The sequence below is a fragment of the Taeniopygia guttata genome, chromosome 5, assembly GCF_048771995.1.
Source record: "Taeniopygia guttata chromosome 5, bTaeGut7.mat, whole genome shotgun sequence".
In the NCBI taxonomy this organism is placed as follows: domain Eukaryota; kingdom Metazoa; phylum Chordata; class Aves; order Passeriformes; family Estrildidae; genus Taeniopygia; species Taeniopygia guttata.
The window spans coordinates 24118466-24142192 of record NC_133030.1 but is presented as its reverse complement, the minus strand read 5'-3'; the positions used below and the strand labels follow the sequence as shown (position 1 = coordinate 24142192).

At 37.3% G+C, this 23727-nt stretch overlaps 1 long non-coding RNA gene across 1 annotated transcript in view; it reads left to right on the top strand.

Moving 5' to 3' along the window:
- The window catches only part of LOC140684274 (uncharacterized), a 35709-nt gene extending 14472 nt beyond the window's left edge, over nt 1–21237 (top strand). Inside the window, exon 5 of the long non-coding RNA XR_012056315.1 lies at nt 15612–21237. This is a non-coding gene — a long non-coding RNA (uncharacterized lncRNA). The remainder of the gene's footprint in view (nt 1–15611) is intronic.
- The last annotated feature ends 2490 nt before the right edge of the window (nt 21238–23727 follow it).

Here is a 23727-nt window from a genome sequence, read left to right as displayed (position 1 = left end):
ACACAGGAGAGGTAAAAATAATGACCTCTGGGATATCTGGAAAAAAAATAGCAATGCCTCTGTAGAGCTGCTTTTCCCTCCATTGACTGCAATGATCTCAGTCATGAAGTTTAATCAGTCCTGCGTCAGCAATACTTAATTTTTCAGCTCTTTGCATTGATTGACACTTACCTGCAAACAAAAGGTAGAAGCTACATACACTTAGTCCAGCATTCCTAAAGAACTGCTACTATCTCTTTTCACAAGAATTAATGCCCTTGTTTTTTTCTCTGAAGTTAATAGAATGTTCAAGAGCTGTTCAAAAATTTCTGGTTTTTTTCCACAATTTTTTTCTTCAGCAGTCTCCACCTTGGATCAAAATCTTGGTCTACTTTTCTTTTTCATGATAACTGAACTCTGCTATTAGCCATGGCATTTTGGGATTTCTATCTAGTCTAGCCTACTGTAATGATGCATGGAAAATGGCACTTAGAGGAACAACTTTGTCATGCTACCTGGCTGAGGACACAGAATCTGCAGCTGCCTTCACTCTTTGATGTCATTCTGAGTACTTCATAAATACTGCAAATCAGCCTGCTGCATTCATCTTTCTCTCTAATAACATTTAGCCTTAAATATTTTTAAGGAAATCTAGCTACAGCTGTGTCCCCTTTTACTTCTTGCATGGGGCACAGCCCACTGGGTGTCTCTGTGCTCCCTGGTGCCACTATGCAAAGTTCTCACTCAGGACAGGAGCAAAAGGCAGATTCCCTCTCTCCTTGGCCAGTGGGCATCAGCACCTTTCCCTTTGCTGCAGCCTGGACTGACCTGATACCTCCAGAACAAATCTGTTACAGAGCAGTGCCACAGCTGGTTACAGGACTCCTCTAAGCAACATCCACCCGTCCCCAACTTCTCTGAAGCTGCTTCTTCTTCTGTTTACAGTTTGAATTGTGTACGCAGATGTTTGTGTGTCCGCACATACAGAGTTTCTCTCACAACTAAACCCTTATAATTAACACTCCTGCATCCTGTGATAGATAACTGTAGGCATATCCCTTTGGCACCTGTGATGTACCTATCATCTGTGGCATCTTGAAGCAATTTAAACTTGGTTCTTAATTATTTACATCAGATTTAGTCCAGTATTGGTAAGGTGCAATAACAACGATGCAAAACTCATATAAGCAGAAAAGAAAATGAAACCTAATAATTCTCTTTACAAACTGCCTTGAATCAGCCTTCTCATAGGCTACTTTGAAGGATTTCTTCTTCCCCCCAATTTGTGGGTTCTACCAGCTGTGCTTTTGTACAAGTCGTGTTTAATTAGGATTTTATTTTAGAACAAAGACATGCTTCCTTGGAAGGTCAAGATGGCTAGATTTTAGTCTCAGACAATTTCCTCAAATCACATTCATCCAAGGATAAACAATGAATTCAGAAAAGTTGTGTAACATCCTTCTAAATGTCCCTGGATATAGGCAGGAGACAACATATGAAGGGCTTCAACATTTTGCAGTCACACTATAACATATAATCTAACAATTTTACAGAAGAGATATTTTCATACTCTCTTGCAAGTCTTGCAAACTTGTCTGGAATAATTTTAAAACCTGAACTTTCTTGACAGGACCAACTCTGCATTTCTGAGTTTCATATTCTATGCGAAAAGAAACTAGCACTTCAGTTTAAATAATTTTGCTGTACTTCAAAGAAAACCAGTGAAAACCAAAAAGTAAACACAACATTTGTTGTGATGGTGTTTCACATAAGTATTTCTTTTTCAAGCTGCCATCTTGAATCTCTTCATTGTAGCCATCAAGCAGGACTACTAGCATTTTAAAGTGTTGCATAGAGAAAATAATAATGAAAATAACATCTTTGTAACACTGTAAAGAAGAATGAGATTCTGCTTTCACCCATGTTTCATTTCCTTCTATGACTACCTTCTTGCACTTGACAACATGGAAGCAGGAAATGAAGCTTACCATGGTGTAAATTTACTGTTATGACCTTGATGCATAACTAAGTCATAAAAATGAGCAAAGCTAGGGTTGTGTAACAACTACAACAAATGAGCAAAGTCATGAAGAGAAATGGAACTGATTGTCTGCAAATGTAGCTTGTTCCATAGAATGTTGAACAGTATGCAACAAAGCCAAGTCAAAGGACTACAAGCTACAAATTGGCAGATTTTTCTGGAGTTTTTTTACTGGTTTTAAGTGATGATGAAGATGTGGATGTGTCTGAACACAAACTGAACACGATACCCCAGTTCAGTTTATCCTAACTATCTCTATCTATGTCTAGATCTAGATCTTCATCTTTTTCATTATAGAAGAGAGAAAATATTTTAGCTTGCAATCTCAGTTCAGTATCCCCAAACTTTTTGTTTAAGCTCAAACACTTAAAGACTTTGCCTGTATGTGCAATAGTTACAACTTTATAACATCTACTTCCATTTTCTTAAGAGATATTTTGAATTAATTTTCACCCCTACAAACTGTAGGGTTTTTAGCAGTAGATGTCATTGTCATCTGTCTCAAGCTGGTTTCCCAGTGGAGCAAAAATACATATGACACTGCAGACTTACTTCAAATTAGGCCATGAATTTACTCCAAGACCTCACGGTGACATAAGAGTTTAACTTTGCATCTGATGTCATTCCTTGTGAGTCTTCCTGTTGGAGACTTATTTAATACATATTTTTCTGACATGATCTATAGATTTGTTGAAATGCAATGAGATCTATGGGAAGATGATTGTAGGTAAAGTTAGAGAAAACTGGGAAGTTAAAGTTACATTCTAACAAATGTTATAAGAGTATAGAAATGATAGTAGAATGCAGCTGCACTTCCTGGATGGAATGTGGTTGGCATGCAGAAAATCTCTTCAACAAGAGCCCCCCACAGCCTGCAACCTTAAGCAAGTGCTAAGAGGACTGAAATAGAGGGTGGAATGGAATGGAAACACCAAGGCCAGGCTCTGCTGCAGTCTTTCCAGGGAAGGGAACCTGATGGTACCATGTAGCCGATAAATCACATAGCACCTGTCAGCCAAGGTGTGTAGGGCATGTCTTGCTGTTGAACCAGCAACTGTGGCAAAATTACTGTTCTTGGATTAACTTGCTTCACTGTAGTCTCATTGCAACATCAATGCACACCTGAATCCCTGGCGTTAAAGCCAGTTACCTGCCTCCAAGGTATGACTGTCCCTCACTGAGCTTGCTCTCTATATTTCATTGACTACATCTTTAAGAGTCAACCCAGTGAATTTTACACCAGTCAGTAACAAGGGTATGTACAACTAGAGTCACTCGAGCCTCACCCAAATGTAAAGAAATAATATAAAAGTGAGGGTGGTGAGAGATTAGGAAAGACTCCATGATAACTTCAGGAATCAGTCAACAGGCTGAATCTATATTCTCCTCCTTAGAGATGCCTATTGGTTAACAACCTGTGTACACAAAATGATTATCTCAAGACAGCACAATTTTGTATTGTCAGTGTATTAATTAATAAAGTTTGTAATTCCTTCCTTTCAGGGTGCTAGCAGTTCCTGGCAGTGGATAACATCCTCAGCTAGGAGTGGGGAGATCCAAGAAAGGGATCTCCTCCTAAATTGCAGTACAGGATTTGCCTCTGATGCACTGTTGGCATGTGTCTCTAAACAAGTCAGTTGAACTGGCCTCCAATATAGCGAGCTGTTCAGTGGAGTCCCCATAACTGACAGACTGAGCAGCCACAAGGGTCTCATCATCTCTGGGGCACTGACACACTGATTGAATATAAGAAGGTTCAAGAAAACCATTTTTTCACTTGACAAGATTACTAGCTGATCACTGATTTTCTGCAGACTCTAAATCATTTATCAAATGGCAAGAACTGGCACACCTCAGTGCTGTTCGGGTAACATGAGATGAAAGTCCTACAGTATTTTCCCCATGGCCTGAGCTACATTTTCTTCAAGAAAAAAAATAAAAAAAATCACTGTTTATGTACTGGAATTATTACCTAAAATGTTAACACAGTTATAATATAACATTAATTTGGATATATTTGTTTCCATCAAATCTAGCTATTGAAAAAGTAGGACTATCAACTGGGTGGCAAATATACTTTTCTTAGTTGATGGCAGGATCATATGCTGCCTAGCTGAGCATACAACACCATCCAGGGATGCCATACATTTGTGCTCTCAGGGTTTTGTTACTATTTCACAGGTGGCCTCTGGATTGAGATGTAGTAGTCTGACTCAACCTATTCTGGCTCTTTACTCCAATCCCACTGTGAGATTGAATGCTGCTCTGGTATGAATAGGGGATGACTTTTTTGAAGTCAACAGAACAGTACCCACTTGTGCCAGATGAGAATCTGTCCCATATTGCTATTTTAATTACAGTCATGTCAGAGCTGCTGTTTCACACATATCGATTAATCAAAATTCTACATGAAACATATGGCACCAACAGGAGTAGGGTAAAGGACATCATCTTCCACTAGTCTTACCACATGTTCTCATCACTATCAGATAATACTTAATGCAAGCATATTTCAGTCAGGTGTACAAAACCACAGGGATATATTCATCACTATTAGGTTGATGCAAACAGCTGTCCACATGCAATAAATTTAATGACATTCTCCAGATGCTGTTGAAAACTGGCTCCAGAAATCCAGCAACCTGCCACTAATCCTTCCAGATCCAAGCTCCCAGCTTCCAAACTGAGCTTTCGATCTTTTAGCAGTGTTTAATGATAGCTGATCCTGTAACTCCATAAAAAAATCAAGAGTTATGGCCCAAGACCAAAATATTCTTTCCCTGAAGAGAAGTCTAGACGCATCACATTTTTTATTTTGCTGGCTATTTTTTAAACACTGATTAATCCACCCAGGCTGCATTATGGAGCATCACCAGAGGCAATTTGCATAAGCTATTTTGTGTGCATGGTTTCTCTCCATCTTTTCAGTGTCTTTGTATCACAGGAATCACTCTGATCTATCTTAACTAAATGTGGTGGCACTAAACAGCTGCTGCTCTGCCAGAGTTCCAGATTTCCAGAAATATAGAACAAAGGTCCTAACCTTTTGTGGCCATTAAAGCTAGTCTTGCAATTTACCATATGGACTGAGTTGTTGTGCTGCTATGCCCTTGATGGAATCCTGTCTCTGATAATTGCTCTGCCTTTATAAATTACTCTGTGTTTTTCAGCTTTACACAGGTTTTATGCTGATTCCATTGAAGCCCTTGGGTGGTTTTGGCACTTCACTACCTAGCTCAGTGAAATTGCTTTTTAAAATGACTAAGTTGACACTTCTAGTGTTGAATGTGACAGCAACTTCAACACCATTCAAAGATACTCAGTTGTTAAGAAAATAATGATGAAAAATGTCGAAAGTCTAGTGCAGATTACTCAATAAACAGTTATTGCGTGTGTTGGATTTTGGCCAGGTAGGTTTGCATTTCTATTCTTATGAGGAATGACATGAAAGCCACTCTGTTGAAGACTGGACTTGACATCAGGAGGTGTAACATGTAGGGAAGGATAGTGATTTACTGCAGTACAACTGGAATTGCTCTTGCAGGTCTGCATGGAAAGCCAACTGCTTTCATCTTTGACCCTGATTATCCTGCAAAATTACAAAGGAGGCAGCTTAAGCCCTTTTCTTCCTGTAGTAAATTTTCTACCTGGGAAATGATCTGAATTTCATTTGTGGCCTTCTAAACCATTAGGATGGTATGTGGAGCCAGATGCAAGATAAAACCACTAAGCTCTTAGTTTTGTGGGTATTTCCTCAACTATAATTTATAGAATAGACATAACTTAAACAAATGTCATGAGCACATTTTTTTTTTCTGCATATACATAGGAAGAATAAACTGTTTACTTGACATTTCAAATAGTCTTATTCCAAAATATCTTTACTTTCATTGAGGAGGCACTCTGAAAAAGGTTCTCAAGCTACAAAAGATAACATCAACGCTATGAGCCTGCATCTCAGGAGCATTTGTACCCAGAAAGACATCTGTGTGATAAATGCCAAATGAAATGATTTATGCTAGAGAAAGGAAATAACTGGCCTTAATAGATGACACTGTGTCATCTGTATCCAGAGTTATCTGTCCTGTCATTTGAGAATTATCCAGTCACAAAAAAATTTCCATGAGAAAAAGCCACAGGTCTTTTGCACCTGACAAGAATCTGCTAATGTAACAATGAGGGAAACTAGGCCCTAAGGAGCAACTGTCAATGAATTTCACTATTACACTTCATCTGAAATTCTCATGGTTCTACTATTAAGATATATGCTGTTCATCTTAGAATAAAATGAGAGGTATTTGTATCATTATGCTTGCTTTCCTTTTCCATCTCACAAGGAAATTAAGTAATTTTATGATTTTTCAAAAGATCCTCTAATCTTAGGCACCTTTTTCAAGATGCTAACAGACACTGATTTCATGGGCAGTTGCAAATGTGCAGCAGCCTAGGAAAATCTGGTGCCAAATCTCACCCTGCAGACAGTGTACTTGGAAAATATAGAGCCAGGTGATTTTGTTGGACAGCCTTGGGAAGGGGCCGGACAATGGATTTCTCAGTCACACGTTTTCTCTTCAGCTGAGCACAGTAAAGAGTGAAGATCTTATTAAAAATAATTCCTTCTAGATGCTTACAGCCCTTAACTATTAATATACAAAACTGCATCTTTCTGTGAAGTCTCTATCTTCAATGTAGAAACAATTTGCAAACAGTGAAATGAATAACTGGAAATTTTATCACAGAACTGACATCTTTCAACAGCAACGTCCAGAAAGTCAGTACTTCAAATTTGATGAAGAAAACTGAGAGGGGCAAAAAGCCCTTCCTGTCCTAGAGGTAATCCCGTACACCTCCTAGTAAAGAAAAGCTGCCAAAAATTTTGGGAGCTTAGCTACAGTTTGTGAGCTCCAGTCACATCAGCCATGTCTGCATTGTTTGAATTTCCACATCCTAGGAGAAAGGTAATTCGTTACATTACTGAATTCATATGCATTAATGCAAACCCTTTGTACATTTCCCTCAGGTCCTCCTTGGAGAGCTGTCTTAACACGTTGATATCTTATCAAAACCTCTCACAATGTGATTTCACAGGAGAGTTTTTGCAGACCAAATTGTGTTAAGGTAGAGCAGGAAAGGGAATAAAAGAAAACAAGATACAATTCTTAAGCTATGCATTTTCTAATTTTTAATCCTTATCTTAGGACTGGGTGCAGGTGGCACTGACTAGTTTGGCACAGGCTGTATGTTAGTCTACATTCTTATACAGAGCAGGCTGACATCTTGAAAAACTGTCAAACTTGCTATTGTCTTTTAGAAGTTCTATTACCTGGGGATAGAGCAAAGTGCTCACAAAAGCATTTAAAAAGTGTAGAAGCCTAACTGACATTTTACCCAAGATCGCAAAGCATTCAACTTACTTTTCAAAGCGATTTCTGAAGTACAAACCAAAGTCTGCACATACACAAATTTAAGGTCATCTATGCATTATATTTTTCTTGCAATGAAAGCATGTTGGTGCTTTCATTCTGAACAAGATCTCAGTTTAGTCATGGGGACAACGAAATTCAGAAGAGCAAACAAGAAGTCAGCATACATCTCTTCCCTCTGCTATTATCTCCTCTGCACAGCTCAGTGCATAATGAAAGCTGTTACAGGCTCCCAGCCTCTTGTTATTCTTCTGTTCCAGGGCAAAGTCAGCTGGCACAGCATAGACAGCCTTCACTGGTGTTTTCAGCTATAATGTTTTCTTTGTGCTGCAGTAGATGACGATCACTCACAAAACAGGTTCCTTTCCTTCTGCTGGCCTTGCTGTGGGGTGGGCAACCCACCGCAGAGGTGTGGTACCAAACTAGATGAGGTTTAATAATGTCTTCTGTAGCTGAAACTGCAGAGAATATCTGAGCACAGGCTGAACTGTTACGTTAAATGTCTCATAGAACAGTGGCTGTTTCTGCAGCTAGGATCACACGTGAAAATTTAAAGTTAGGGTACAGGTAGCATTAGAACACTTTCTAGGGTGCAATTACATAAAATAAGGAAAGTTTTGGAAATTTGCATCCAAAGCAAAGGTGTCGACCTCCAGTTTGAATGAGTATAGCTGCTTGAGAAGGGATGCTTGTAGTCTGTGAGCTGTTGTTTTCTGATAGTATAAAACTATGTTAAAACAAATAATATTACTTTTTATTATTTTTGAAATTATTAATTCTACCACATTATTTAAGATGTACTTGAACAATTGAAAGATCAATTTGAATTGATGTTACAATTTTACCCTTAAATAATGACTATTACAGCTGACAAATGATGATCTCTAAAGCAGGTTAAAAATGATTCATTATTAGGACTTAAAGATGGTTGCACATATGTTTGCTTCATTTTATGTTTGTTTCATTTTATCTTTGTACCAGTGAAGTTATGTTGAAAAATTGGTGGCTAGAGAAGCAGCTTTGTTTTATTGCCATTTGATGATAGAAGAAAAATATATTGACTGTTTCCTTGTAAGCACAGGAGGAGTGTCTTTCATTCCTCATTACAAATTGCCATTCTCCCTAGTCAGCTGTTACTTGCATGGAACTTTACTGTCTCTGCAGTTAAGTTCATACTCATCTGCTGTGGAAGGAAGGACTAGAGAGAAGGTGTTTGACCTGGAAGGCCAGGCATTCCAGGGAGAGAACTCACTCTCTGAGTTCTGCTGCAGTTGTCTCAATTAGCTGTAAATTCTTAACCACAAACTACACATGCCACTTCTTTCATTCTCATCACTTCTGGGTTTCAATTAAAATTCAAACCCAGGAAAATGTTTTATTTCTTTAAGCTATGTGCGGGCTTCCACATGGGGACTTCTTGACCCTTGCTTCTTAAAAGACTGGAGATTCATATGTGAAAACAGAAAGACACATCCTGTTCCTCCTTGTAGCAGTAAAAACCAGAGGCCATTAGAAAGGCTATCATCCAAACTGAAGGAGAAGTAGACAGAGAAAATCATAGCAGACTGACAGATATGGCCTTATAGCCTTATAGTCAAGAGACTGGGATCAAGGGGTAGGACATCTGAGTCCAGTCAAAATTAGGCAGAGTTCTTCCCAAGGCTTCCAAAAATAATTTTCAAATCACTTACATTTGGTCTGTGTAAAATCCCTCTCTTGTTGAAGGTCTTGTTTACTTGATTGAAAGTTGTTTTTCATGAGCACTCTTTCCTAAATGTAGTATTCCTAGATGTACTATCCTAAATGTATTATTTCTAGCCCTCAGGATCTTTGGGATCACTTAGGGTGTCTCATTTATTTTGAAATACAAATAATACTCATAAATAGAATCTGGTTAATTTAGGAAAGGTATAGTGAATACTTGGCATTTAGCTGTTTCTCTGGCCACTGATCAGTAGGATCACAGAAAAACTACAAGAGAAAGAAAGAAATATATCTAGAAAGAAGGTTATACTGAAAAAGATATTTTTGCCCTGTACCTAGTCCTATCCTCCTGTAACCTCAGTCTCTCAAAGACTGAGGTTACAGGAGGCTAGGACTGGGTACAGAGCAAAAAAGTTTTAAAAGAAGAGCTAGAAATAAAAGGAAAATAAAAAATATGGAGATGAGAAAGGATCTGGAAAAGAAATAAAAATAAATGGGAAGACTACAAAAGCAATGAAATTAGGGAGAAAATATTTAGAAGAAACAAATACTACAGAGAAAGGAAGAGAATAAAAGAGTAAAGAAAGCATGGAGGAAAACAAAGAAACTCAGAGCACTGCAATTCCTTTGTTCCCAGAACATATGCATCCAGTGGACTTAGGAGATACAGAAACTCATTCTAGCCCATATTGAACTCTTTGATTCTGTAGGATGGTCATTAAATACCTATATACCCATTTTGTGACTGTTGCAGGTTAGAAACTACCTTATCTCATCACTGAAAGAACAGGACTTGTCTCTCAAGAGTTTGCCTTGGGTATATCCTAAATAAGCAGTATTTTAGCACTAAAATAAAGCAGGAGTAGATGGAGTAGGGCAAAATTGGAGAAGAAAGACCAAGACAAAAAACTAAAAGAAAACCCAGGTTTAAAATTACAGTTGACATCTTAGGTAATTATATTGGCAGGATCATTCAGTCTCTGCTCTATTTCATTAGATTGCTGTACCTCTTAGTTTTTCCAGGGTGTGTTCACAATATTTACTGTGTTCTGTTCTTCAGCAAAAAATACTGACCAGTATTATTATGATTAGATAAATAAATAGATAAATTTATCTTGTATATTGTTTATAATAATTCAGATCCTCACTTTGACTATCCGTTGCAGGGGCATAAAAAATTGCAATCAATGGAGTGTTAGAAATTACTTATATCTTTCCTTCCAAAACTAAGCATGCTGCCCTTTGTTTTTAATCTACTAAGTGGCATTAAAATAGTCATTTGGAAAATGTCCTCTGAGGCTGCCTTTTTCAGTTGACTGTTCTTGATTAGACTTGTATTAGTAGCACTGAAACCCTGCTCTATAATCTGCAAGTTGTACTAAGACTTGTTCTAGTTTTATGTCACATTTTATATTTAACCATAGTTAACATTATCATGAGCCCCAGAAAAATTGTCCGTACTATTTACTGATAATTTACACCGTCTCTGGAGGTTTACCAATGCCCCGTGTTGGGGAATAAAGATGTAGATGCAGGTTCTTTATGTGGGCCTGTCTTCAGATGGGTAATCTGGACACTTAAGGTATTTAGATAGCTAATGGACAGATAATATTGCTCATTCATTCGGTAATGAACAGGCCAGAGAATGTGTCCTGAATGGATTCTGAAATTAGTAGTAGCAAGGTTCTAAATTGTTGCTTGTTAAGGACATTCTTAAAGTGGCAAAGGTTGAGAACCCTTCTAACCTCATCTACTTTTTGATTCTATAATAAAAGTGGTGATATTACATGGCAGAGACTCTTTGCACATTTTCATCTATTACATGAGAAGGATGTGTTTCTGAGGTCACAGATGTAAAAGGCAGAGAAAATGAAACATATCTGTAACTGTTAATGAGATAAGTGACTCCAGTCAGCTTCTGTTGTCCAGGTGATACACCAGTCTTTCCTCCGCAACAATGATTTTCTAATTAGACTACATTAGATCAAAAGACTTGGCTGGGCCTGTCTTAAATTGTCTTCCAGATGTCTGCCACTTAAACTATGACTTAAGATAAAACATGTGGACCGTTTTTGAATAATAAAATATGGAAAATCCATATTGCGTAGTACTGTAACATGCATGGGATTTTCCTTCTTTTGTTGTGCAATTTTAGAGGTTGCTTGTTTTCTGAGGCAGGAATTTCAAGAAGATAAAGTCTCACAGTTAAAGCAGACATATGCTGTACTCAAGAATTAGGTCTTATATTTTCTGATGAATTCTGATGTGTTGCTTAGCAAGTGAATTCAAATCCAAGTGGGGTTTTCAGATGGGGTCATTAAGAATTTGTTCCTTTTTCCCAGGGTGCCCAGCATGAGACACTTTTTCCTGATTGGCAGGAGTGTAAAATCCTCACAGCTATAGCTGCAGTCAATCAGGGATGTGCCCTCAGCATACAAAATCAGATCAATTCCTAAATACTCTTAAAACTGAGGTGCTACATATCTCAGAAATCGCACTTGGTGTTAGTGGCTGTATTTGACTTGAACTCCTCTGTGGCTCAGTTTTAGATTTACAATAAGAGGATAATGACAGCCTCCACCCCACCTGAGTTGGAAAAGATAAATTCATTAATGTTTGCAAAGCACTTATTAGTCATCACCACCATAGAAAAGTCCATGAGGAAATGAACAGTTGTGTATTCAGGGCAGGGTTTGAAAGTAATGCAGTAAATAAGAATTAAGAGCACATGCTGAACAATAAGAAAGTCAAATATTAAAGAGCTATTCATTAGGTACATCCTGTGAATTTTGAGCACTGATTGAGATAACTGTTCTCTGTAAATAAAAGTGAGTGATCATGGAACTAAGAGATGTATTGTGATGCATACATACCAGAGGTTAAACTAGCTTTGCAAGTACTCCCTTAGTCCTCTCATTTCCTAATTTTCAATTCTTACCCTTGAGACTTTGATAAAATTTTTAAAATTGTGCACACAATATTTCATTTTGATGTACACATTTCATAAACACACAATCACAGACCACAATCTATTTTACACATTTCTATATTTCTTTTGCTTATGTCACATTTTTTCTGATGCCATGTCAGCATCCAACCTGATTCATAACTGTAAATGTAGATGTTGTGTCTAATGACTTATACCTGAGTATAAATCTGAAAGCTAAATAGTTAAAAATATTAACAGATAAAATAATGACTTCTTGTAAGTAACCAAATACATTTTTCCAGACACATTTTCATCCTAATATTCCAAATGATTAACCTGGCAGTTTCCCATATTTCTCCTTGATATATTCCTTTCATTGCTTTTTATGATAGAGCCAGGTTTACATTTGCAAATGAAAAGTGTTAGTTTTTTAGGATGTTAATAACTTTTAATGCTAGACTCTAAAAGCACATTCGATATAGGTAACAAAGGCATTTTAAAGATAAAGAGCTAACAATGCTAACAAGTTAGATGTGATGGATATTGTAAAACTGAGTCGCCATCACAAAAAATATTGAGGGTGAATCGCTTTTATATAGAAGACAGTGCTTATTTTGCATATACACATAAGATACAGATATAAGATGTGATTTTTATTTAAAATAGATCTGGGTACTCCATACTCTGCCAATAAAGTCATTGGGTTATGACTTGTTTAAAGATGAGCAAAAAAAATTACCTTACTGCTGTTCTGATTCCTGTTAAAGGGCAGCTTTTCAGGATGTCTTATGTAATGTTCACTCTAGGTTTTCACCAGAACCAAAAAGTTCAACTTTACTGGGAAACTTATACTGATGTGCCTGACTTTTGACAAATGGGGATTTATCCATTTAATGCAGCTCTGAACAAATACATTAAAAAGGTGTGAAAAATATAGAAGAAACAAGATTTCACAGGCAGAGCATCCTTTTGCTATTATTGTAATGCAGAACCTTGTATGGCTCACAGGCAGGATGTAGTGCCTGCACAGAACCCGAGGATTGGAGCACAGGTTGAGGGATGGATGGTTTGAAGATGATATGGAGTGTCCAGTCTTTGTATACAGAGTGAAAATTATAGCTGATATTCCAACAGTACTGAGCATAAGTTTACTTAACAAACACTAGAAATGTGAATCCTCTCACTATGCTGTGCAACAGAATTTATACCATTTATAGCTTTATAAGAAACAATCCTGGGACCAGGCAAATCCATGAGAGACAGATTCAGGGGTAAACATTTCAGTGTTGGTTTAATTTTGAGACTGATACAGTATAAGTGATGCAAAATAAATGTCAAGGTGTGATGAGTTCATCAAAAAGAATATAATTAGAGAGTGCTGATTATGTAAACAAAATACCATCCTTCTCTCCTGTACAGAAAAATTAATTCCACAGAATTAATCTTGAACAAATGCGCCTCTCTGTCAGTGATTCCTCCTGACATTCATAGCCAAGGGATAAGTTGATTAAATTTATTTTTCTGATACCCACATGACCACCCTTATTTTTTGACATGGAAAGTTGCTTATGCATTCAGGCTGGTAACATTTGGATGTGTTTTTTGTTTAGGGCTCACTCTGCAGGAAATTTGTAAATGAACAACCACTAATGAAAGCTAATTAGAAGCAGTCCAATGATCTGTTTTAGAAAAGATACAGTGATTGACTTAATTCTAGGAAGTCTGGATTTAAGTGGAGTATTACTTTCTAATTTCAACACTGATATTCAGGGCACAAGTGGAAAAAAAGAAGAGCTTAGATGTTGGACAATAACTCATTTGGAAGGGCAAGAAATAATTTAGAGGTGTCTGTGAATTGCAGGGAAGAGTAATGGTGTTACTGTATGTACCATGGCTCTATACCTGAAAAAATAACAGGACTTGATCAATGATAACTTATGTAGAGGAGGGATGGGAAATGATGAAGAACCAGCAGAGGCATCCCTAAGAGAATAATGATATCTTCCCCCATGGTCCACGTCGCCCTACGCAGCAGGTGTGTTTGAATTGATGAGAGCTGTGCTGAGGGCAGTCAGTAGTAATTTAGTGTGGTAGGCCATGCACAAACGACTTTCGTTACTGCTGACAGCTTCATTACAGCAGGACCATCCTTCACTTATTGTAGACCTTCTTCCATCAAGCTGAAGACAAATGCAGGAATGACTGAGATCCTATATGTTTGCAATATTATCCTCTCCATTACTTGTACCCTGGCCTGTTTTATCTGTAAATTCTGCAGTTGTATCTTTGAAGTGTACAGCAAAGACCCAGAAACATTTCTAATACCTCCATCTGCATGAACTTACTGTATGTACTCCAAAAGATACACTAGAAGAAAATGAAAGAGGGGCTTTAGCGTAGTCTGAAAGTGCACCTTTTCTTACATCTTATAGGAAATGATTGCCAGAGCATGCTGGGTCACCGTGGAGTCTTTTTCTTTCTGGCATGGTATGAACCATCTTTCTCTGAAACTGAGTTTCCAACCAGTTTTCCAATACCTTTTCCAAGAGAATTATTAGGTTTCTGTAAAGCAATAAACTTACCCAGACATGAGTCATCCTCCTTAATCTTTTATGTGGGTGTATGCCATAGAATGGAGGAAAGCTGCAGTCAAGTCTGAAAATCCCTTTTTCTCACAGCAAGTGACTCAAAGAAAAGGGAATTCCTATCCTCTGTGATAGAAAAAAAAGTAGCATGAAGGAAGCAAGAGCTCTGCTCAGATACTTTATACATAAAAGGACTGCAGGAACACAGAATGATGGAGTAAGGAATACACAAGCCAAGGCTGCATAGAGCTAGATGCAAGAAATCAGAGGAATGAAAGTTTAAAAGATCTTAGACTGGAACTCTGTATTATAATCTCCAAATGCATGTGAGAAGGTGCATTTTTTCCTGCTGGTGAAAGTGGTTTTACTAATGTTGCAGAACTGACTGAATTGTTAGTGAGTTTCTATCAACCCTCTAAAATCACTGTTTATGACAGCATTTGCCTCTGGTGGTTATCATCCCACTCAGAAGATCTGTCAATGCTAATGCAACAACTGAAATTCTTCCTGGGGTAAATTCTAAGTCACTTGTTAAATTATACATTCAACTATCTAAAAAAACCCCAAGACACTGTACATAAAACCACTAAATTCCATAATAAAAATATTAATAATAATAATCAGAACTTTGAATGAATATAAAGTTCTATGCAAATATTCTATCTTGGATTTGGATGGTGTTTGAATTTATTATTGTAAGGCTGCATAGCAGATAATAGTGTAAGTTTTTTATTGTAAGTTTTTTATTGACTGCTGTGTCTCTGACTGTGTTGCACTAGTTTTTATAGCACTCCCTACTGAAGGGACTTGGCACTGCATCCTGAAAGTTCAGTACTTGTATATATCAATGATCTGTGCAACTGTCACACGGTAAGTTCACTCTTGCAAGGGGCACGTGCATGTGTGTGCGCGCGTGTCTGCAAAATCATAACACTCCTGTCTACTTACAGGAACTCTCTGTCTACTGCAGGAACTCCCTGCAGACTCAACACTCTGACCAGGAACATGCTGATTGTGCTGTAAAGAAGGGCCATCCATCTGGCGCAGGCAGGAAGGATGAAGGTGCAGCCTATGTAAAATTGGTAATTGTGGATTATGACTGGACTTTAACAGTAACACAAGTAATACAGAATGAAACAGAAGACTTCTAACTCTGTCTCAAAGACCTGAAATGTGGCTATTAGGTCAAAGGAAAGAGACTGGATGCACAGAACTCTAGTCTGAAGCAAAGAAACCACTGTCACACTGGGTTGGTATAAAGTGATCACATATTCACTACTTACCAGTTGTTAACTATTATAAACATATGGCAAATAATAGCTTTGAAGGAACACTTGTATGAAGACAATTATGTACCTTTGTAAATGCCCAACCTAAAGTTCTTCAGTCAATACTCTTTGTTCCATGCTTCTTAGGAAACAACTTATAAACAGTCTCTGTAACAATAGGATCTGGCAAAAAACCGAGTTACAGTTCCTAGTTAATTTATTTTAAAAATTATATGTTTTATAAAAACTCCCTCCGCATAAGTACATTATGCATGTTGACTTTTGTGCCAGGTGTGGAAATGGCAAATTTCATGAGCCATCTGGACAATTACCTAAGAGAATGCTTTTCTGGAGCTGTTGGTGAATGTTCATGTGGGTAACAGCAGCACTGGGAGAAGTAACAGCGGAGATATGGGGAAAACCTACAGCTATGAGTGAGACAGTTGGCATGACATAAATCTCAGGCACTTCATGGAAGGGCAATAAACAGTGGAACTCTAGAAAATCAAAGAGCAAATCAGAGACCAAAGCTTTATGCTGAGGAAAACATAGGGACAGAAAGTCTGTATTACTGGTGTACATGGTTAATATAAATTAGCATTAAAAAATAAAATCTCTAAATTTGCTCCATAGAAATTCTTCACATTAAAATTTCATGCTTAAATGGGGAGAATATAATGCATTGTCTTGACTTCATTATCAGGAGGGGAATGCTAGTTATGCAATATTGTCAGTGAAAAGAGAACCTGCAAGGGCTGAAAACACATCTACAACCTCTCCTTTCCCATTAATGTTAGCTAAGTGTCAAGGTAAATCACTATGCAGAAGTTACAATCTTAGAAACCACTGGTGAATGTCCTTTGAAGCAGCTCTCTTCAAAAGGAAGAACAATTACAACAGATTCAGATTCAGCACAGATTCAGATTTCAACAGTAAAATTTAACTTCATAATGGAAACTATGGTAACCAGGAAACTTTTTTAAAGGATGAAGGGGAGTAATAAAAAGGGTAAAATATCTTCAAGAACTATTTAAAGCACCATATTGCATCCTCAGCATAAAATTTTATTCATATAGAAATAATCTAAATTACAAAAAAAAAAAAAAAAAAAAGAGAATGTGGTTAAATAACAGAGGGAAAGAGGCAACTATAAGTAGAAAGACATCCCTCAAAAAGCAGAATTTGTATCCAAAGGTGCAAAACCAGAAAATGTGTAAAAATTCTGATATGCAAAATGTAAAAATACAATAACCTATATCAACACTGATTCTGAGAAGCAATCTGCTAAAGCATGAAAATTGGGAATACAGTCTCTCTAAAACACATGAAAACCAAGCATCCTTCCCATGTCTGTAGGGCTGACAGATGTATGAGCAAGGAAAAATCACTGGAGGATGCTGTGGCCATAGCAGGAAGGCTGAGAGAACTGCTTATATTAGTGTCATCCACATGTAGCTTAGAGATGTTTCTGCCTTTACTTACAGGAAACGAGTCCGAAAAACTGCCTCAAAGTGAAGTGTCAGCAGAAGGGGTTTTAGAGCAGATCAATAAAATGTATAATAACAAACACCATAAGAAACAGATGGTATTAACCCAAGAGTTCTCAAAGTTGCTGCTGAACTACTAACTGCTGTGAGTGAACTCTTGAATAAATTAGTGTTTATTCCAGAGAAAGAGCAGGTGGCAAGAAGAACAACTATTTTTAAAGGACCCCTGGCATCTGTGCGGGTGGGGAATAAGCATGCTGTGAAATCAGCAAACAAAAAAAAGTATGATTTTCTTATCAAGAAAATGGACAGAAGCTGTGATAAAGAATAAAAATAACAGATGTGGATAAACGTGACATTCTCAGGCAGAGTCAGTAAAGCAACAGTAATCTGTTCTTGAGATCTTTGGGCATGTCTCATCCTTTTGACATAATGCATTTTGATTTCCAAAACACTTTTGATCATGCTCTTGTCCAAAAGCCTGTTGATCTTAAAAGAACATAATTAAATAAAAAAGAGAGACTGAGAGAGTATGTCAAATATATAAGATCACAAATAATTTGAAGAAAGTAAATAGGGAATGATTACACACTGACTTTTATAACGCAAAGAGCTGTGATTATTAACTGAAATAGCTTAACAAACCTGGAGTAAAAAACCCCAGATTTTTATTCAATGGGTAATTAAAATGTTGAATTTACAGTCATGGAATGAAAAAACCCAAATTATTGCAAGGTTTAAAAAGTGACCGTGAAAACTGATAAAGTGTAGGCACACCATGAGCTATTAACATAAAATGTATATAAACAGTGAGTTAATCTTTGATCTATATACAATGGGCTGGTATAAGCCTCCTTTCATGTTCTTTTCATAAGCATCATTTTCTGATCAATGTCAGAGAGAGGATACTGTCCATTTATTTTTGATGTTCCTCTAAATGTCAGTTTGGAAAACAGAATTTATAAAATTCACCTTACGTAATAATATTAAATATCGTATGACTCAAAAGAGCAGAGAAAGTGATGGAAATGTTATAGAGACTACCACTAATTTTTGGTTTAAGTGATATTAAAGCTTGAGAAATGTGTTAATTCAAACCAAACACAAATACAAAACAATTTAGTATCTGTATCTCTAAAGATATGTGGGAGAAATTTATCAGAAAGAGTGGTCCTGCAACTAGAATATTCGACTGGATTTGAACTTGATGCCAAAATCCTGGCTGACGCAGTGCAAAGACTCTCCAGGCTCCTCTGTTTCCCATCTTCAAAACTGAGTGACCTTCCACAGTAAGTCCCAACTTCAAGAGTGTTGTTAGTATAAGTACTTAGTGTTTCAAGGCACCCAGAAAATGTGTTTGAGAAGGCTCCTAGCAAGTTGCAGCGTCATTAATCTTTGCAATTTGTTTTCAAGTCTTCAGCCGCTTTTCAGTCCATTCAACAATGGCTTACATCCAAACCTACCTGAATTAATTCTTGTAAGACCTTGTGAGGCATTGAATAAATATAGTGTTTTCTGTTTAACTTACTCTTGGAAGAATATTTTACATTAATATAGCTCTTCTCAACCTGAATGGTACTGAAATGCTTTGCAGACTATGTTAATACAACTGCAGTACTAAAATGCTGCACTAGCAGAAAGTATAGAGAGAGAGAAAAATTGCAGCCAAGGACAGCAGGACAGACTATTTCTGTTGTAGAAACTGTTTCAAAACCTTTACTGCACAATGACTGAAGTTTGCACAGAGAAATTCTAAAATGGTCTGTCATTGACAACAGTGCTGCCAAAGCAAGAGAGAAACTGAAATATTATGGGGTGCTCAGGAATCCTGTGCCTTGCTTGGAATCCTTCCTTCTCCCTGGTGTCTATGATGCCTTCTGCTCTCCTTCTGTACCATTGGATGCAATGAGGGCTATGCCACTCTGAAACTACCCTGGAGTCACATCATCTCAGGGATGACCAGAAATGTGCTTCTCAGTTTTACGGACTTTAGATTTGCTTCAGAATCTCTGCCTTGCTGCAAAACTTTGGGAACTGGTTATCCTTCATTCAAAAAAGGCCTGGTTCTTCTGCTGAGTAGGAAAATGCAATGCTGGAGGCAGGAGCTGTGCCTATCATCAGTTTCAGTGCCTCACCATAACTGCAAGTATGGTGGGAGTGAGATCTGGGGTTTCTCCTACCTGACACTGATTTCAGGACTCTTTCCATACTGCTGTAATCCATTCAGGTACTGTAGGCAAGTTTCTGATATTTGTTTTGCAAATTCCCTTTAACTGGGAGTGCCAGCATCTGTATTCTGCTCTGCCTCTTTCCCTCAAAGGCTCTTGGACTGAACTCCAGTTTTTATCTCCTTTTTGAGACATTCTCAGTCAGGCAAATGGGAGGAATGAAGCAGCTGGAGATACAGACCAGTGTACAGTGTGTGTACTGTACAGTGTACAGTGTGAAGAGGGGGCTGCGGAAAGATAGACTGGACATGCATCTTGTCTCTGCATGGAGTCTCATGTCTGCTGAGATAAAGGATCAGAAACAGAGTGAAACTCACCATTTCAAACCCTCCTAGGCAAGCAGAGAAGATACAGGTCCTCAGGGTCACACTAATGGACTCTTCACTGTCACAGCCCAGGCTCCAGGGTTACAAGGAGAATGGAGCCACAAGAGCCCATCAATCATGAAAGGTAATTACTGAATTGTACATCTGTGGATCTCCATTGTGAAGTGCCACCACGGTGGTGGGGGCATGTGAGAAGAGTAGGGCTAAAGGCTGTTTCAGAATTTTTCTTATGTCAGACTCTGCTTTCCTGCTGCTGTTAAGTAGATGGCACTCATTTACCGTAAAATGACACAAATATCATCTGGCATTCCAAGACTTTCTAAGTGCAGCAGTGTTACTAACTGTAGTGTGTTCTTCAATGGTCCCATTACTAAAATTGCAGTGTCTACCTAAATTTCACGTGTAATTTTCCTTTATGTCATTTCATACCTACAAGTAAAATTATTTCTCTTCCTTTAACACTGGATTTATACAGCTGACTTGTGGAGGAGGACTGCTACTGACCCTGCTCTCTTCCTCCATTCCTTCTGGAATCATTTGCAACATTTCACCTGATTTCAGAGAAACAAAAAATCTCAGCCTGACTTTATCTCATGACAAAAAGAAATAACCTTAGGTCGTGAAGTCAAGGATGGCTACACAGGACCATGTTTTTAAGGTTTAAGACAAATATAAATGCTAGGTTATGAACATGCAGCACCATCCAAAGTAATTTGCTGCTTCATGGTTTGCCTGGCAGAAAGAAGCAAGCTGAGCTGTTTAGAATTTTTTTTATATGTAATTAGAATATATTTTATTAAGATCAAGTTTGAGTCAGATTCCCAACAATAAATCTGATGGCACATGAAGCCCTGAGAACTGCAATGCAAGCAGAAGCAAGATGTGAATTTTAAGTAGAAATGTCCCACTTTTCTGGCCCCAAACAAATCTCACTACTAACCTTTGCTGCCCATAGAAAGCATGCCAACCCAGTGGGTTTACTTTGACAATGGGAAAAAGAAAAATAGCTGCAATGATTCACATGGGATAGTTATCATTAGGTCCCAAGAAAATGAGGATGTAGCACATGAGTTAGCAAAGCTGCTTTTCCAAGCTAGATTCATTTTTCTATTGCCAAAATTTGACAGTGATAATAAATTCCATGGGGTTCAGTTCAGGTTTTTGTTCTGTGCTTACAATGTCCAGCATGATGCGGTCCTGGTCCACATCAGAAAGTCCTTGCTTCCACAAAACTATAAATAAAATAATTATAAAACATTTTCATAAATTGTTCATTCTCCAGTTTTTTTATCTAAGCATAATGAACATGTTGTTCTGAATTTGTTTGCAAAGTACCTGTGTGAAAGCTACCAATGTATTGTTTTTTACAGAAATTTTTATTGGAATTTATATTTTTGGATTTAATCTTTTTTATTACTTTTAACTGAAAATCCATTCACTCTAACTTTCCTTCCTCTTTTTAAGAAGCATCTGAAACAGTGGGAGGAGAAGTGGGATGGGTAGAAAGAGAGTGAGGAAAAAAAAGGGTTTAGCAGAGCTTCTGCTGAGATCAAAAGTGGAAAAGCATCTATGGTCATGTTATTCTTTGCCTGAGTTATTTCAATACTGGGATGTCCACTAGAACAGAGAGGGTGACTATGAAACCTAGCAGCAGCTGCAAGAGCATGGGTTAAAATGTGCTCAGTTCTAGTCACAAATAAGCATCTTAGTTCATGTGGCTATGGTGACCAGACTCAGGTAACAGCAAGCACATTTGCCTCTGTGCACATGGACAGTTATTGCCTGGAAAGAACCTGTCTTTAAATCAGCCTATTCACGTGGCGGTTTTTTTTTTTTTTGGTTGGGTTTTTTTGTTTGTTTGTTTGTTTGTTTGTTTTTTCTTTCCCTGTATGTATTTAAATATATATATGGCTCCTGGAACCTTTTTGGATCTAGGCATTTAGTTTGGCCACATTCGGATTCATATGACACGTACAACATCTGGGATGCATTTTTTATTCTTTTCTGTTGCCTTATCGTGAAAGAAGCCCAGAGTTGAACTCTGTTGTTTCCTCACTGAACTGGTTGACTGAGCAATTTTGTAAATATATATCCATATGTACATGGATGCTCCTGCTTTTTCTTATTATAGAGAAAGCTCATAACTAAAGCGTAAAATACAGGTAATGTTTAGATTGAATGCGAAACAGTTCCACATAAAATTAGAAGAAAATAACTTCTTCCTTCAGTTTGGCATAAAAGGAAACTAACTTAATTGAATATGGACAGCTGTATTTTGCAAAAATATTACAGCTAAAGACAATTTGCTGTCTGAAAATATTTTAGTAGACTATTTCAATGAGATTGCTTGCTAGAAAATTAAATACATTTTTGCTTAAATGCAATAATGATTTCCATTGTCTGCACTACTCAGGCAGAACTATAATTGTGTTTAATACAATTAAACCCAGTTTTTCTTAAAAGTAATAATGCAGATTATTGTCTACATTACTCAGGCAGAACTACAATACAATTAATGTCTTGTACTCAAGTTCAGAAAATGTATGTGCAATATTCATGTTAGTAAAAAACGGTGTTCCACATTCTAGTGGACCCCTGTTGTTACCATTTGGGAATAGATTTGCACAAAGTAAATTTAGTGGTTTTATCCCAGTTATTAGTGTACTCAAACCAGCAAGGTTTTCAAACTTCCCATCCCAAAGCATTTCTCCTCAGTTTTTACCATCTCTCATGACTTTTAGCTAGGGGTTTTAATGCTTAAATACCTTGTAAAGTGCTCCAACAATTCTGAAAATCTCTGAAGATCACACAGTGAAAACTGATATATACTCTGGTTAAAAAAGTATTTCTATTTTAGAATTGCAAAAATTTAAGTAATTTCTAGTGCATGACAACAGAACCTGAGTGTTATACTGAATAATAAAGTAACTTATGCTTCTTGAGAAAACAGTGCATGCTAAAAACTGCAGTAGAGTGACTGATTTTTATAAAACATAAACAAAATATTGAAGAATAGGAATGGAAACAAAAATTTGTGGAAAGAAACAAATGTGATTTTGGTAAGGGGTTGTGTCTAACTGAGCAAATATTCATTGTTCTTTATTGAAAGAAAACTGCTAATAAGCCTTATTACTTTTCAAATGGTCATGAGAGGAAGAATGGGAAGATAAGGACAGGAATTTTCAAAAGTAATTAAAGATAGTGGAAACTGAGTAAAGAGATGTAATAGAAACAAGTAGTGGAAGTAAAGGTGGGGAAAATTCCTGGAAAATTTGTTGATATGGCTCAGAAAGGTTCTGTGAGCATCAGATCAATCCTGATGACCTGCTTGGCATCATTCCTTCTAGAATTAATTCCTGAAAGAGCAGATCTGCTAAAACAGTTCTTTTTTGCTTTGATTGATCATCTAAATAGGTTTTTGGTTTTTTTTTTGCTGTTCTTTCTGTTCCTAGACATGAATTTGATCTCATATATCCATCCAATGACACAAGGAGAGAAGTCCTGTTCCCTTTCCCCTCTTTCTACTTTTTTCCTATTATTCTTTTACCTCCAGAAGAGTCTGAGGATCTCACTGTTGTGGAATCAATATACAGCTGAGTTGCTGTGTGTTAGCTTCCAGCACAAATGTGGCTAGATGTGGAAAATTAAACTTTTTAACATTTTCATTAGTATTTTATTACTATATAGAAGTATTGCTAGTAACTTTGAGGCCTGGATGGTGAAAAGACTATCAATGGATGGGAAGAATTTTGGTTCT